Here is a 17,548-nt window from a genome sequence, read left to right on the forward strand (position 1 = left end):
CCAACAAGGTGCCCTTCATGGGCACTATCACTGCTTGCTGTCAGGGAGGCTGCCAGACAATTTTCCATGCACACTCTGGGCTGGGGGGCAGTCAACCACCAGTACACACAGCAGAACCTAAACCCATACCATTATTGCTAAGCAGCAAGACAGGGGCCCATTGCACTCCCACGGGGCCTTTTTAAATGCAATCCATAACCCGGATTTGCCAGGAACCCTTCTTACTCCTCCTACTTGCATGTGACACTGGGCTTAGGATCTGCATAGGAAACACACACACAAGCACACACCTACCTTTGTTGCCTGCAGATGCCTCCTTGGCTGTCCCCAAACGGTATCAAACCAACACCCACGGGAAGCTGTAAGCATAGAGGACATGCCTGCACCCCATTGGACTTACCTGTGTGGGTTAAACCCGGGTTATTTGACAACCTATGGCGGTGATGGTTCTGCTCAGGCAGAGCAGTGCTGATGCTCCTCATAAAGCTGTCGCTGCTGTGAAGGTTCTAGGTGACATCACAAATCCCTATGGTTACATACACAACAAAGCTGGGTTGTTGTTGTTTACACTCTGCAAGGCCTGTGGAAGTGAGTGACATCATAGCACTGTAGTTCTGAGGGTTCTAGATGGATGCAACAATCTCCTGTTGCTTCTATGAAGGCCATAATAGACGACATCACCAAACAGCTCCATAGTCACATACACAGCAAAGGAGAGATGTTGTTTACACCTAGTGATGTCAGTGGTATTGAGTGACATCACAGCACAGTGCTAAGGCTCCTGGGCCTGGACACAGCAGCGGCTGCAATATCTCAACGGAGAATACGTTTATATATATGTGTGTGTGTGCGCGTATATATATATATATATATATATATATATATATATATATATATTTCTCCGCCGAAATCACTTTTAAACCCATTTCCACCTTTTTTTCCCTTCTCTTCCTCTTACTTTTTTTTCACGTTTTTTTAAGTTTTTCTCCTTTTCGCCTCTTTTCTGGGCGTATTATTCTTCTTTTTCTTCTTTTTTTTCGTCTAATGCATACCCCATCAGTGCAGCAATGCTTATTCAATACCGCCAGCAGATGGAGACACTGGGGGATAATTTTCTAAGGATTTATACTGATTTTTCCTGTCTGAATTTGTCGCACAGAAAGTTGCAGGCCAAATATGTGTGACATTTCTGCGACTTTAGCTTCTAGAGCATTTTTACAACATTATACATAGGTGCTGAATACATAAAAAGCGACTGTTCAGCGACAGACAAGTCGCATCGGCTGAAAGTAGGCCAGAATGTCAGTCCATGTTGGAGCAGGTTTAGATACAGTCTAAAGTATAGATCTCAAAGTCTGTGCACAGAATTTAGCAAGGGCCTCGCACCTTCTGATGCATCAGGTAGGTGCACAATAGCATAGCCTAACCCTCTGTACTTTGGTCTATATTGATGCGGGACATAGACAGCCAGCTGATGACCAATCCATTAGTGCAATGGATGGCTGGAAGCATTTGTCTTTGCCTTTGCAATACCACAGAAGCAATGCATGGTCAATGTACAGCAATGACACACCTGTGTGAACAGCCAGGAGACCCCCCCCCCCCCCATGTTATGTTACATAGTTACATAGTTAGTACGGTCGAAAAAAGACATATGTCCATCAAGTTCAACCAGGGAATTAAGGGGTAGGGGTGTGGCGCGATATTGGGGAAGGGATGAGATTTTATATTTCTTCATAAGCATTAATCTTATTTTGTCAATTAGGAACATTCAGCACCCACCCGCTATCAAGGCAGCTGCCTATCATGTCATGCCCTACCTGCACAGGTGTGCTGGCTACTCAAATGATCCAATTAAGGAGGCCATTTAGTCAGCAGCAGCAGAAGTCCTGTGCCTGGACGCTCCAACAGCGGCCAGACACAAGCAGAAGCAGAAGCAGCAGAAGCAGCAGCAGCAGCACCACCTTTTGTTTTTTGGCTGCAGCAGCAGCAAGGCCCACAGGGCTGGCTAGCTGGCTAGCCAGCAAGCAGGTAGCAATGAAAGTAGGAATCTTTCTTTTTAACCCTGTAAGGGGGTGGTGCACTGTACCCGAAGATACTGCCATATCGGGTCAATGCATAGGGCGACGGAAGCAAGCTTCGAAATCGGCCCCCGTTCTCAAAAATCCATTTAATATATGGTCCCCAGATAGGGGACGTATCAGATATTAAACTGATAAGAACAGATACTACACTTGATCTTAGCCAAAAGGCCGAGAAGCGATAACCGTGAAAGGGGCGGGCCCAACAAGGTGCCCTTCATGGGCACTATCACTGCTTGCTGTCAGGGAGGCTGCCAGACAATTTTCCATGCACACTCTGGGCTGGGGGGCAGTCAACCACCAGTACACACAGCAGAACCTAAACCCATACCATTATTGCTAAGCAGCAAGACAGGGGCCCATTGCACTCCCACGGGGCCTTTTTAAATGCAATCCATAACCCGGATTTGCCAGGAACCCTTCTTACTCCTCCTACTTGCATGTGACACTGGGCTTAGGATCTGCATAGGAAACACACACACAAGCACACACCTACTTTGTTGCCTGCAGATGCCTCCTTGGCTGTCCCCAAACGGTATCAAACCAACACCCACGGGAAGCTGTAAGCATAGAGGACATGCCTGCACCCCATTGGACTTACCTGTGTGGGTTAAACCCGGGTTATTTGACAACCTATGGCGGTGATGGTTCTGCTCAGGCAGAGCAGTGCTGATGCTCCTCATAAAGCTGTCGCTGCTGTGAAGGTTCTAGGTGACATCACAAATCCCTATGGTTACATACACAACAAAGCTGGGTTGTTGTTGTTTACACTCTGCAAGGCCTGTGGAAGTGAGTGACATCATAGCACTGTAGTTCTGAGGGTTCTAGATGGATGCAACAATCTCCTGTTGCTTCTATGAAGGCCATAATAGACGACATCACCAAACAGCTCCATAGTCACATACACAGCAAAGGAGAGATGTTGTTTACACCTAGTGATGTCAGTGGTATTGAGTGACATCACAGCACAGTGCTAAGGCTCCTGGGCCTGGACACAGCAGCGGCTGCAATATCTCAACGGAGAATACGTTTATATATATGTGTGTGTGTGCGCGTATATATATATATATATATATATATATATATATATATATATATATATATATATAAATATATATATATATTTCTCCGCCGAAATCACTTTTAAACCCATTTCCACCTTTTTTTCCCTTCTCTTCCTCTTACTTTTTTTTCACGTTTTTTTACGTTTTTCTCCTTTTCGCCTCTTTTCTGGGCGTATTATTCTTCTTTTTCTTCTTTTTTTTCGTCTAATGCATACCCCATCAGTGCAGCAATGCTTATTCAATACCGCCAGCAGATGGAGACACTGGGGGATAATTTTCTAAGGATTTATACTGATTTTTCCTGTCTGAATTTGTCGCACAGAAAGTTGCAGGCCAAATATGTGTGACATTTCTGCGACTTTAGCTTCTAGAGCATTTTTACAACATTATACATAGGTGCTGAATACATAAAAAGCGACTGTTCAGCGACAGACAAGTCGCATCGGCTGAAAGTAGGCCAGAATGTCAGTCCATGTTGGAGCAGGTTTAGATACAGTCTAAAGTATAGATCTCAAAGTCTGTGCACAGAATTTAGCAAGGGCCTCGCACCTTCTGATGCATCAGGTAGGTGCACAATAGCATAGCCTAACCCTCTGTACTTTGGTCTATATTGATGCGGGACATAGACAGCCAGCTGATGACCAATCCATTAGTGCAATGGATGGCTGGAAGCATTTGTCTTTGCCTTTGCAATACCACAGAAGCAATGCATGGTCAATGTACAGCAATGACACACCTGTGTGAACAGCCAGGAGACCCCCCCCCCCCCCCCCATGTTATGTTACATAGTTACATAGTTAGTACGGTCGAAAAAAGACATATGTCCATCAAGTTCAACCAGGGAATTAAGGGGTAGGGGTGTGGCGCGATATTGGGGAAGGGATGAGATTTTATATTTCTTCATAAGCATTAATCTTATTTTGTCAATTAGGAACATTCAGCACCCACCCGCTATCAAGGCAGCTGCCTATCATGTCATGCCCTACCTGCACAGGTGTGCTGGCTACTCAAATGATCCAATTAAGGAGGCCATTTAGTCAGCAGCAGCAGAAGTCCTGTGCCTGGACGCTCCAACAGCGGCCAGACACAAGCAGAAGCAGAAGCAGCAGAAGCAGCAGCAGCACCACCTTTTGTTTTTTGGCTGCAGCAGCAGCAAGGCCCACAGGGCTGGCTAGCTGGCTAGCCAGCAAGCAGGTAGCAATGAAAGTAGGAATCTTTCTTTTTAACCCTGTAAGGGGGTGGTGCACTGTACCCGAAGATACTGCCATATCGGGTCAATGCATAGGGCGACGGAAGCAAGCTTCGAAATCGGCCCCCGTTCTCAAAAATCCATTTAATATATGGTCCCCAGATAGGGGACGTATCAGATATTAAACTGATAAGAACAGATACTACACTTGATCTTAGCCAAAAGGCCGAGAAGCGATAACCGTGAAAGGGGCAGGCCCAACAAGGTGCCCTTCATGGGCACTATCACTGCTTGCTGTCAGGGAGGCTGCCAGACAATTTTCCATGCACACTCTGGGCTGGGGGGCAGTCAACCACCAGTACACACAGCAGAACCTAAACCCATACCATTATTGCTAAGCAGCAAGACAGGGGCCCATTGCACTCCCACGGGGCCTTTTTAAATGCAATCCATAACCCGGATTTGCCAGGAACCCTTCTTACTCCTCCTACTTGCATGTGACACTGGGCTTAGGATCTGCATAGGAAACACACACACAAGCACACACCTACCTTTGTTGCCTGCAGATGCCTCCTTGGCTGTCCCCAAACGGTATCAAACCAACACCCACGGGAAGCTGTAAGCATAGAGGACATGCCTGCACCCCATTGGACTTACCTGTGTGGGTTAAACCCGGGTTATTTGACAACCTATGGCGGTGATGGTTCTGCTCAGGCAGAGCAGTGCTGATGCTCCTCATAAAGCTGTCGCTGCTGTGAAGGTTCTAGGTGACATCACAAATCCCTATGGTTACATACACAACAAAGCTGGGTTGTTGTTGTTTACACTCTGCAAGGCCTGTGGAAGTGAGTGACATCATAGCACTGTAGTTCTGAGGGTTCTAGATGGATGCAACAATCTCCTGTTGCTTCTATGAAGGCCATAATAGACGACATCACCAAACAGCTCCATAGTCACATACACAGCAAAGGAGAGATGTTGTTTACACCTAGTGATGTCAGTGGTATTGAGTGACATCACAGCACAGTGCTAAGGCTCCTGGGCCTGGACACAGCAGCGGCTGCAATATCTCAACGGAGAATACGTTTATATATATGTGTGTGTGTGCGCGTATATATATATATATATATATATATATATATATATATTTCTCCGCCGAAATCACTTTTAAACCCATTTCCACCTTTTTTTCCCTTCTCTTCCTCTTACTTTTTTTTCACTTTTTTTACGTTTTTTTCCTTTTCGCCTCTTTTCTGGGCGTATTATTCTTCTTTTTCTTCTTTTTTTTCGTCTAATGCATACCCCATCAGTGCAGCAATGCTTATTCAATACCGCCAGCAGATGGAGACACTGGGGGATAATTTTCTAAGGATTTATACTGATTTTTCCTGTCTGAATTTGTCGCACAGAAAGTTGCAGGCCAAATATGTGTGACATTTCTGCGACTTTAGCTTCTAGAGCATTTTTACAACATTATACATAGGTGCTGAATACATAAAAAGCGACTGTTCAGCGACAGACAAGTCGCATCGGCTGAAAGTAGGCCAGAATGTCAGTCCATGTTGGAGCAGGTTTAGATACAGTCTAAAGTATAGATCTCAAAGTCTGTGCACAGAATTTAGCAAGGGCCTCGCACCTTCTGATGCATCAGGTAGGTGCACAATAGCATAGCCTAACCCTCTGTACTTTGGTCTATATTGATGCGGGACATAGACAGCCAGCTGATGACCAATCCATTAGTGCAATGGATGGCTGGAAGCATTTGTCTTTGCCTTTGCAATACCACAGAAGCAATGCATGGTCAATGTACAGCAATGACACACCTGTGTGAACAGCCAGGAGACCCCCCCCCCCCCCCATGTTATGTTACATAGTTACATAGTTAGTACGGTCGAAAAAAGACATATGTCCATCAAGTTCAACCAGGGAATTAAGGGGTAGGGGTGTGGCGCGATATTGGGGAAGGGATGAGATTTTATATTTCTTCATAAGCATTAATCTTATTTTGTCAATTAGGAACATTCAGCACCCACCCGCTATCAAGGCAGCTGCCTATCATGTCATGCCCTACCTGCACAGGTGTGCTGGCTACTCAAATGATCCAATTAAGGAGGCCATTTAGTCAGCAGCAGCAGAAGTCCTGTGCCTGGACGCTCCAACAGCGGCCAGACACAAGCAGAAGCAGAAGCAGCAGAAGCAGCAGCAGCACCACCTTTTGTTTTTTGGCTGCAGCAGCAGCAAGGCCCACAGGGCTGGCTAGCTGGCTAGCCAGCAAGCAGGTAGCAATGAAAGTAGGAATCTTTCTTTTTAACCCTGTAAGGGGGTGGTGCACTGTACCCGAAGATACTGCCATATCGGGTCAATGCATAGGGCGACGGAAGCAAGCTTCGAAATCGGCCCCCGTTCTCAAAAATCCATTTAATATATGGTCCCCAGATAGGGGACGTATCAGATATTAAACTGATAAGAACAGATTTTTTTTTTTTAACTTGGCTACCCCTGAGGGGTATCTTTTTATTTAGAATTCATAACATTTTACAAAGTGCATTACGATTTATAAATATAATTTTTTTTCAATAAAAACAAATTTTGATAATAAAATCACATATAACAATAAAAGTTCACATAAATACAATCATAATACACTTAAAATGGGCACTTGGTGGCTTTACAAAAGGGCGTTCCATTCATTAAAATACCATTTTCTAGCTAATAAAGGATAATATTTCTTGTCTAATAAAAAGTACTGGTACATATCACTAAAACAAAGAGCTAAAACATCATTCACAGATAAAATCTCATGTTTAAAAAGTAAAATGTTTCTGGCATTCCATAGAGCTGCTTTAACACAGTTTATGATCTTCCATGCCATTGTCTCTTGAGTCCGTATTGGGCATTCCAGACATCCATAAAAAACAGCTGCAGAGTTTAAGTCCTTTATTTCTGTTATCTTCTTCACCAGAGGGAGTATTTTAGTCCATATCCTTTTTGCATAAAAACAAGTCCAGAAAAGGTGGTACACGGTCTCGGGTTCCTGGCAGCCCTCCCTCGGGCATACTGCAGTGTTGGCCATCCTTCTTCGGTGCTGGAATGCCCGGCATGGAAGACACTCGTGTATGCAGCTCCAGGCCAGATCTTTCTGTGAATTAAAAAGATAAATCATATTTGCCATCTTCCATATTTTCCTGCATTTCTCTTCATTAAAATTATTCACAGGGGCAATAAAACCACTTTCTTTAATATATTTTAACATTTTTTTGCTATTAGTTACTTCATTAATACTTTTTCCGTTAAAGTTGTACAAGTTGAAAATTTTCTCTAAAATCTTGTATTGTTGGGGAAGATTAAAAGCATAAGGACAGCTTAAAACAGTTTTAAACCACCCATTCCTCCTCATAAAAAAACCTGTATTAAAACGGATAAAATATGACCAGTAACTATCCTTAAAAAGTGTGCTAACACACATGCTAAGAAACTTGGTAAAAAGGAACGCCTTGATGTCGGGGAAGTCCTTTCCACCCATACCTTTTGGCATCATGACGATCTCTCTTCTCAATTTTTCACTCTTGGAGCTCCATAAAAAGGTAAAACATGCTTTAATAATTTTATTTAAAATCATTTCGGGGGGTGGAAAGACCATGCCAAGATACAATAAAATGGGTAAAATCACCATCTTTGTAACTAAAACCTTCCCCTCCATCGTTAGCGTTCTCATGTTCCACATACAAATTTTTGTGTTTATTTTTTGAGCCACCAAGTCCCAGCTATTAAAACCATTGTTTGACTCACTGAAGGAGACCCCTAAAATCTGCACAGACTCAGACACAGGAATGGGTAAATCCCTTAAAAACAGTCCTCCTATATTTAAAACACTGCTTTTATTAAAATTTACCTTAAAACCGGAGGCACAACAAAAAAATTCAACTTGCTTTAGGGCTTTTTGAAGCGATGGGGTGTCCCTTCCAAGCACTGCCACATCGTCCATGTACCCCACTACTTTAGCCTCTAGTCCCCCTCCTCCCGGCAGGGGGACCCCTCTTATTTGCTTATCTCTCCTCAAGGTGCATAGTAGAGGCTCAAGCGCACATATGAAAAGTAGTGGGGACAAAGGACACCCCTGCTTCACTCCGGAATTTAAAATCACATCCTGTGTCTTAAAACCGTTAACTAAAATCTTGCTTGTGCAGTTTTTATAAAAGGCCTTAAGAGACAATAAAAAGCCTTCAGGTATACCCATTTTCTCTAAAACCTTAAAAAGATAAAAATGTGACACTCTGTCAAAAGCCTTCTCGAAGTCTAAGGATAAAATGGCTAGTTTTCCGTTTCTAGACTTTGTGTCACTAATCACATCTTTTAAAAGGTTAAGATTTTCCCATATGCTCCTCCCAGGCACCCCACAGACCTGATTTGAATGGATTATTTTCTCTATTACACTTTTTAATCTATTTGCGCACAGTTTTGCCATCACTTTGTAGTCACAGTTGAGGAGGGTGATTGGTCTCCAGTTCTTTAGATCTGACCGGTCTCCCTTTTTGAACAGCAGGGAGACATCACCCTTCCTCCATGAACCTGGGAGGGCTTTTGTTTTAAATACTTCTGTAAAAAGGGAAAAAAGGTCATCTTTTAAAACACCATAAAAAATGACATAAAACTCAATGGGTATACCGTCAGGACCAGGCACCTTACCGGATTTAAAACTCCTGATCGTCTCTAAAACCTCCTGTTCCGAGATCTCCCTCTGTAAAAGAGACTGGGACACAGGGTCTAAAACATTGGTAATCTCCTTCAATGAGTCATTCATAAAATCAATATCAATATTTTTTGTATTAAAAAGATCCGCATAAAATGAATGTACCCTTTTTAAAATACCCTGTACATCTTTTTCTCCTTGTATATTATCAATTAAAACCTTTTTATCCGTTACTTTCTTAAAAAAGTACCTGGAGCAGGTCTCGTTCTCTTCAAGGTGCTTTATTTTGGATCTGAAAATTATCTCTTTTCCCTTCTGCTCCAGGCACTGTTTTATTTCTTTTTTTAAGTCAGTAATTTCTCTATAAACCTCTATACCATTGTCTCTGAATTTGTACAGGGTTTGCAGACGGGTATTTAGAAGGGAGTAAAACTCACGCTTCTCTTTAGCTCTAGAGATCCCTACTCTAATAAAAAACTCTTTTATTTTTATTTTCATTTTCTCCCACCATATACTGATGGGAGTGTTAGGATCTCTTACCCGTCTGCAGTCCTTGTAGAAGTTGATAAAATCGGATAAAACCTGCGGATCTTCTAAAAGGGATACATTCATCTTCCAGGCATTCCTCCCAGTCTTTTTTCTAAAATCACTCTTCACCTTAAAAGATAAAAGTTTGTGATCAGAAAAAACATTGGTTAAAACATCACACTTAAAAGGCAGTACTTGATAAGAACAGAAGATAAAATCGATCCTGGAGCTGCAGTTTGCGTTGCTCCAGGTCACACCGTCTCTTTCTGGTAAAATACTATTGCATTTCTTAAAAACATCAGTAAGTCTAAAATCAATAATCATATTTTTTAACATAGAAGATGTTTTATCATAGTTTCTACTTACTGAATTGGTAAAACGGTGCTCCCCCCTTAAAATACAATTAAAATCACCTGCTAAAATAAGAGGTTCAGAATCATTGATAAAAAGGGGTAAAATCTCTAACATCCGTGCTCTATCATTTTTATCGGGTGAACCATAAAAATTTAAAAACTGCCATTTAATACCATCAATAAAAGCTTTAACCAATAAAATTCTGCCTGGTAAAATCTCATGAATAAAATCAATAAAAGCATTTCCTTTAAAAAATATGGCGACCCCTGCTGATCTGGATTCGTTAGATCCAGACCAGACTGATGGACCGTGTACCCAATCTTTTTTATACTTTTCATAATTTAAACTATGCGGGATGCCGCACTCCTGCAGGAAAACCACAGAAGCAGCAAAAATAGACAAGTAGTTAAAAAGGGCAACCCGTTTCGCTCGTGAACTTATACTTCTTACATTCATAGACAATCCGGACAACTCAGCCATTGGAGATGTAAAAAAAAGGGAGGCTCAGATAACAAACTAAAAACCAGATTGCGCACTGGAGCTCTCGTTACCCCCCACCTCTGACTCTACCGTACACATAGAGGAAGCCGGAGAGGAACCACCATCGCTCGAGCAGCCCCCCTCTTCCAAGACCACAGGTGTATAGACGGAGTACATTGGTAAGAACAGCTTCTGGGCTCCATTCTCTTTTTCGGCGTCCACCTCTTGCCCCTCCATAGGGGTCGGGTGCGTACTTAGGTCCGTTTCCGGGACCTCGGAGATGGTCACCCCTGAAACCTCCTCCTGGCTGGGAGGAGTAGGGGTATCCACCGCTGGGACCTGTGGAGGAGCTTCACTTGGAGCCCCCGTCACGACAGGAACTTCCATCTGCTCCTCCTGGACCACCTCCGAGTCCGGACGCCCTTTGGAGCCCCTTCGTCTTTTCACCTTTGCTACTCCGTCCGGGTTTTCACACTCAGGGGGACCCCAAGCAGGAGGACCTTCCGGGGTGGAATCGGGCACCTCTCGCTCTTCCACCTTCTCTGAGGTATCTGCCCGATCCCCTCTCGCATTTCTCTTCCCCGGCCTCCTCTCACCTGGGGTCCCCCTTTCCACCTGTGCCTCTTTCTCCTGGGGTTCTTTTGGGGGGGCCGTGGTCTCCATCTCACAGCTTACCTCTTCTTGTGGGGGGTGCTCCTCCTCTCTGGCTTTTCCCCAGGCTGGTCTCCGGACGTCTCTCTTGGGTTGCCCTTGCTGTTCTGTGGTTTTTTTTGGTCTGTGGGGACAGAAAGCATACACGTGACCAAAGTGACGGCAAAAATTACATCTCAAACCCTTATCACATTTTTCTGTTTCATGTTGCATGCTTCCACATTTCTTACAGGAACTTTCACAATTTTCCTTTATGTGCCCATAACGTTGGCACCTTCTGCAGAAGTTTGGCATTCCCGCAAAAAAGAGGTCGCCACACACATTGTTTAATTTAAAACGAGCAGGCGGTAATAGTATCCCCCCTGGGAGGGTGGGGTCTTTGTTGCACGTGACTTGATATCGCCATTTTGAGGTCCAGACACCACAGTCGTTCATGATTTTTCCTCTGAACTCCACCTTTTTAAAGTAGGCTGCCAGGAACCCATCGATCTCTCTCTGATTTACAAAAGGGGAGTACATCTTCACGACAATCAACTTGGTTTCATCTAGGACGTGCTCGACAATTTGGATACCCTTAAGCCTCGGATCATCTTGCTTTGGAATTTTCATTACTGCATCTAAGAATACGCCTTCCCCTATGAAAGTGCAGTCGTAGATCCTCCGCTTAGGGTAATCCTGGATGGCCAAAATCTCTCGCTTACGAACATTAAGAATCTTGTCGAGCACGTCCTCTATCACGAACCTCATGCCACGTGCATCCGCCGCATCACCTGTGAGAATGACCCGCACAGTGTGTTTAATCCGGGCATAAGCCGGTACCGAACCAGGATCTAGATCTTCATCCATGGTTCATTCGTGTTTTGGTCTGGTTCTCTCCGCTCCAACCAACCAGCCAATTCGCTCAAACCTCTCTCCACCCGAAGGCTTTGAGAGGCGATCGCAACCCGTTACCCTGGGACTAAGCCCTCTCCCCAATAGCAACAAGTGGGTGAAGCCCAGGCAATAAACCTGGGCGATCCCACAAGGCCGAGGAGAGGGGTACCCGAGTACCTTCTGACCAGATCTCCTGTATTACTACACTTGATCTTAGCCAAAAGGCCGAGAAGCGATAACCGTGAAAGGGGCGGGCCCAACAAGGTGCCCTTCATGGGCACTATCACTGCTTGCTGTCAGGGAGGCTGCCAGACAATTTTCCATGCACACTCTGGGCTGGGGGGCAGTCAACCACCAGTACACACAGCAGAACCTAAACCCATACCATTATTGCTAAGCAGCAAGACAGGGGCCCATTGCACTCCCACGGGGCCTTTTTAAATGCAATCCATAACCCGGATTTGCCAGGAACCCTTCTTACTCCTCCTACTTGCATGTGACACTGGGCTTAGGATCTGCATAGGAAACACACACACAAGCACACACCTACCTTTGTTGCCTGCAGATGCCTCCTTGGCTGTCCCCAAACGGTATCAAACCAACACCCACGGGAAGCTGTAAGCATAGAGGACATGCCTGCACCCCATTGGACTTACCTGTGTGGGTTAAACCCGGGTTATTTGACAACCTATGGCGGTGATGGTTCTGCTCAGGCAGAGCAGTGCTGATGCTCCTCATAAAGCTGTCGCTGCTGTGAAGGTTCTAGGTGACATCACAAATCCCTATGGTTACATACACAACAAAGCTGGGTTGTTGTTGTTTACACTCTGCAAGGCCTGTGGAAGTGAGTGACATCATAGCACTGTAGTTCTGAGGGTTCTAGATGGATGCAACAATCTCCTGTTGCTTCTATGAAGGCCATAATAGACGACATCACCAAACAGCTCCATAGTCACATACACAGCAAAGGAGAGATGTTGTTTACACCTAGTGATGTCAGTGGTATTGAGTGACATCACAGCACAGTGCTAAGGCTCCTGGGCCTGGACACAGCAGCGGCTGCAATATCTCAACGGAGAATACGTTTATATATATGTGTGTGTGTGCGCGTATATATATATATATATATATATATATATATATATATATATATATTTCTCCGCCGAAATCACTTTTAAACCCATTTCCACCTTTTTTTCACTTCTCTTCCTCTTACTTTTTTTTCACGTTTTTTTACGTTTTTCTCCTTTTCGCCTCTTTTCTGGGCGTATTATTCTTCTTTTTCTTCTTTTTTTTCGTCTAATGCATACCCCATCAGTGCAGCAATGCTTATTCAATACCGCCAGCAGATGGAGACACTGGGGGATAATTTTCTAAGGATTTATACTGATTTTTCCTGTCTGAATTTGTCGCACAGAAAGTTGCAGGCCAAATATGTGTGACATTTCTGCGACTTTAGCTTCTAGAGCATTTTTACAACATTATACATAGGTGCTGAATACATAAAAAGCGACTGTTCAGCGACAGACAAGTCGCATCGGTTGAAAGTAGGCCAGAATGTCAGTCCATGTTGGAGCAGGTTTAGATACAGTCTAAAGTATAGATCTCAAAGTCTGTGCACAGAATTTAGCAAGGGCCTCGCACCTTCTGATGCATCAGGTAGGTGCACAATAGCATAGCCTAACCCTCTGTACTTTGGTCTATATTGATGCGGGACATAGACAGCCAGCTGATGACCAATCCATTAGTGCAATGGATGGCTGGAAGCATTTGTCTTTGCCTTTGCAATACCACAGAAGCAATGCATGGTCAATGTACAGCAATGACACACCTGTGTGAACAGCCAGGAGACCCCCCCCCCCCCCATGTTATGTTACATAGTTACATAGTTAGTACGGTCGAAAAAAGACATATGTCCATCAAGTTCAACCAGGGAATTAAGGGGTAGGGGTGTGGCGCGATATTGGGGAAGGGATGAGATTTTATATTTCTTCATAAGCATTAATCTTATTTTGTCAATTAGGAACATTCAGCACCCACCCGCTATCAAGGCAGCTGCCTATCATGTCATGCCCTACCTGCACAGGTGTGCTGGCTACTCAAATGATCCAATTAAGGAGGCCATTTAGTCAGCAGCAGCAGAAGTCCTGTGCCTGGACGCTCCAACAGCGGCCAGACACAAGCAGAAGCAGAAGCAGCAGAAGCAGCAGCAGCACCACCTTTTGTTTTTTGGCTGCAGCAGCAGCAAGCCCACAGGGCTGGCTAGTTGGCTAGCCAGCAAGCAGGTAGCAATGAAAGTAGGAATCTTTCTTTTTAACCCTGTAAGGGGGTGGTGCACTGTACCCGAAGATACTGCCATATCGGGTCAATGCATAGGGCGACGGAAGCAAGCTTCGAAATCGGCCCCCGTTCTCAAAAATCCATTTAATATATGGTCCCCAGATAGGGGACGTATCAGATATTAAACTGATAAGAACAGATACTACACTTGATCTTAGCCAAAAGGCCGAGAAGCGATAACCGTGAAAGGGGCGGGCCCAACAAGGTGCCCTTCATGGGCACTATCACTGCTTGCTGTCAGGGAGGCTGCCAGACAATTTTCCATGCACACTCTGGGCTGGGGGGCAGTCAACCACCAGTACACACAGCAGAACCTAAACCCATACCATTATTGCTAAGCAGCAAGACAGGGGCCCATTGCACTCCCACGGGGCCTTTTTAAATGCAATCCATAACCCGGATTTGCCAGGAACCCTTCTTACTCCTCCTACTTGCATGTGACACTGGGCTTAGGATCTGCATAGGAAACACACACACAAGCACACACCTACCTTTGTTGCCTGCAGATGCCTCCTTGGCTGTCCCCAAACGGTATCAAACCAACACCCACGGGAAGCTGTAAGCATAGAGGACATGCCTGCACCCCATTGGACTTACCTGTGTGGGTTAAACCCGGGTTATTTGACAACCTATGGCGGTGATGGTTCTGCTCAGGCAGAGCAGTGCTGATGCTCCTCATAAAGCTGTCGCTGCTGTGAAGGTTCTAGGTGACATCACAAATCCCTATGGTTACATACACAACAAAGCTGGGTTGTTGTTGTTTACACTCTGCAAGGCCTGTGGAAGTGAGTGACATCATAGCACTGTAGTTCTGAGGGTTCTAGATGGATGCAACAATCTCCTGTTGCTTCTATGAAGGCCATAATAGACGACATCACCAAACAGCTCCATAGTCACATACACAGCAAAGGAGAGATGTTGTTTACACCTAGTGATGTCAGTGGTATTGAGTGACATCACAGCACAGTGCTAAGGCTCCTGGGCCTGGACACAGCAGCGGCTGCAATATCTCAACGGAGAATACGTTTATATATATGTGTGTGTGTGCGCGTATATATATATATATATATATATATATATATATATATTTCTCCGCCGAAATCACTTTTAAACCCATTTCCACCTTTTTTTCCCTTCTCTTCCTCTTACTTTTTTTTCACGTTTTTTTACGTTTTTCTCCTTTTCGCCTCTTTTCTGGGCGTATTATTCTTCTTTTTCTTCTTTTTTTTCGTCTAATGCATACCCCATCAGTGCAGCAATGCTTATTCAATACCGCCAGCAGATGGAGACACTGGGGGATAATTTTCTAAGGATTTATACTGATTTTTCCTGTCTGAATTTGTCGCACAGAAAGTTGCAGGCCAAATATGTGTGACATTTCTGCGACTTTAGCTTCTAGAGCATTTTTACAACATTATACATAGGTGCTGAATACATAAAAAGCGACTGTTCAGCGACAGACAAGTCGCATCGGCTGAAAGTAGGCCAGAATGTCAGTCCATGTTGGAGCAGGTTTAGATACAGTCTAAAGTATAGATCTCAAAGTCTGTGCACAGAATTTAGCAAGGGCCTCGCACCTTCTGATGCATCAGGTAGGTGCACAATAGCATAGCCTAACCCTCTGTACTTTGGTCTATATTGATGCGGGACATAGACAGCCAGCTGATGACCAATCCATTAGTGCAATGGATGGCTGGAAGCATTTGTCTTTGCCTTTGCAATACCACAGAAGCAATGCATGGTCAATGTACAGCAATGACACACCTGTGTGAACAGCCAGGAGACCCCCCCCCCCCCATGTTATGTTACATAGTTACATAGTTAGTACGGTCGAAAAAAGACATATGTCCATCAAGTTCAACCAGGGAATTAAGGGGTAGGGGTGTGGCGCGATATTGGGGAAGGGATGAGATTTTATATTTCTTCATAAGCATTAATCTTATTTTGTCAATTAGGAACATTCAGCACCCACCCGCTATCAAGGCAGCTGCCTATCATGTCATGCCCTACCTGCACAGGTGTGCTGGCTACTCAAATGATCCAATTAAGGAGGCCATTTAGTCAGCAGCAGCAGAAGTCCTGTGCCTGGACGCTCCAACAGCGGCCAGACACAAGCAGAAGCAGAAGCAGCAGAAGCAGCAGCAGCACCACCTTTTGTTTTTTGGCTGCAGCAGCAGCAAGGCCCACAGGGCTGGCTAGCTGGCTAGCAAGCAAGCAGGTAGCAATGAAAGTAGGAATCTTTCTTTTTAACCCTGTAAGGGGGTGGTGCACTGTACCCGAAGATACTGCCATATCGGGTCAATGCATAGGGCGACGGAAGCAAGCTTCGAAATCGGCCCCCGTTCTCAAAAATCCATTTAATATATGGTCCCCAGATAGGGGACGTATCAGATATTAAACTGATAAGAACAGATACTACACTTGATCTTAGCCAAAAGGCCGAGAAGCGATAACCGTGAAAGGGGCGGGCCCAACAAGGTGCCCTTCATGGGCACTATCACTGCTTGCTGTCAGGGAGGCTGCCAGACAATTTTCCATGCACACTCTGGGCTGGGGGGCAGTCAACCACCAGTACACACAGCAGAACCTAAACCCATACCATTATTGCTAAGCAGCAAGACAGGGGCCCATTGCACTCCCACGGGGCCTTTTTAAATGCAATCCATAACCCGGATTTGCCAGGAACCCTTCTTACTCCTCCTACTTGCATGTGACACTGGGCTTAGGATCTGCATAGGAAACACACACACAAGCACACACCTACCTTTGTTGCCTGCAGATGCCTCCTTGGCTGTCCCCAAACGGTATCAAACCAACACCCACGGGAAGCTGTAAGCATAGAGGACATGTCTGCACCCCATTGGACTTACCTGTGTGGGTTAAACCCGGGTTATTTGACAACCTATGGCGGTGATGGTTCTGCTCAGGCAGAGCAGTGCTGATGCTCCTCATAAAGCTGTCGCTGCTGTGAAGGTTCTAGGTGACATCACAAATCCCTATGGTTACATACACAACAAAGCTGGGTTGTTGTTGTTTACACTCTGCAAGGCCTGTGGAAGTGAGTGACATCATAGCACTGTAGTTCTGAGGGTTCTAGATGGATGCAACAATCTCCTGTTGCTTCTATGAAGGCCATAATAGACGACATCACCAAACAGCTCCATAGTCACATACACAGCAAAGGAGAGATGTTGTTTACACCTAGTGATGTCAGTGGTATTGAGTGACATCACAGCACAGTGCTAAGGCTCCTGGGCCTGGACACAGCAGCGGCTGCAATATCTCAACGGAGAATACG

The 17,548-nt window shown here is 44.8% G+C and overlaps 5 non-coding genes and 1 pseudogene across 5 annotated transcripts; all 6 read right to left on the reverse strand.

The window, feature by feature from the left end:
• Positions 1–2,073: 2,073 nt before the first annotated feature.
• On the reverse strand, positions 2,074–2,264 carry LOC130346956 (U2 spliceosomal RNA). The gene has a single exon (XR_008884985.1). It is a non-coding gene; the product is annotated as a U2 spliceosomal RNA (small nuclear RNA).
• A 2,117-nt stretch (positions 2,265–4,381) lies between these two features.
• On the reverse strand, positions 4,382–4,572 carry LOC130346903 (U2 spliceosomal RNA). Its single transcript, XR_008884943.1, has one exon. It is a non-coding gene; the product is annotated as a U2 spliceosomal RNA (small nuclear RNA).
• A 2,083-nt stretch (positions 4,573–6,655) lies between these two features.
• LOC130346961 (U2 spliceosomal RNA) lies at positions 6,656–6,844 on the reverse strand. Its single transcript, XR_008884989.1, has one exon. It is a non-coding gene; the product is annotated as a U2 spliceosomal RNA (small nuclear RNA).
• A 5,170-nt stretch (positions 6,845–12,014) lies between these two features.
• LOC130346909 (U2 spliceosomal RNA) lies at positions 12,015–12,147 on the reverse strand (annotated as a pseudogene).
• Positions 12,148–14,237: 2,090 nt separating this feature from the next.
• Positions 14,238–14,428, reverse strand: LOC130346910 (U2 spliceosomal RNA). Its single transcript, XR_008884944.1, has one exon. It is a non-coding gene; the product is annotated as a U2 spliceosomal RNA (small nuclear RNA).
• Positions 14,429–16,510: 2,082 nt separating this feature from the next.
• On the reverse strand, positions 16,511–16,701 carry LOC130346911 (U2 spliceosomal RNA). The gene has a single exon (XR_008884945.1). It is a non-coding gene; the product is annotated as a U2 spliceosomal RNA (small nuclear RNA).
• Between the last annotated feature and the right edge of the window lie 847 nt (positions 16,702–17,548).

The sequence above is a fragment of the Hyla sarda genome, unplaced genomic scaffold (assembly GCF_029499605.1).
Source record: "Hyla sarda isolate aHylSar1 unplaced genomic scaffold, aHylSar1.hap1 scaffold_804, whole genome shotgun sequence".
NCBI lineage: Eukaryota > Metazoa > Chordata > Amphibia > Anura > Hylidae > Hyla > Hyla sarda.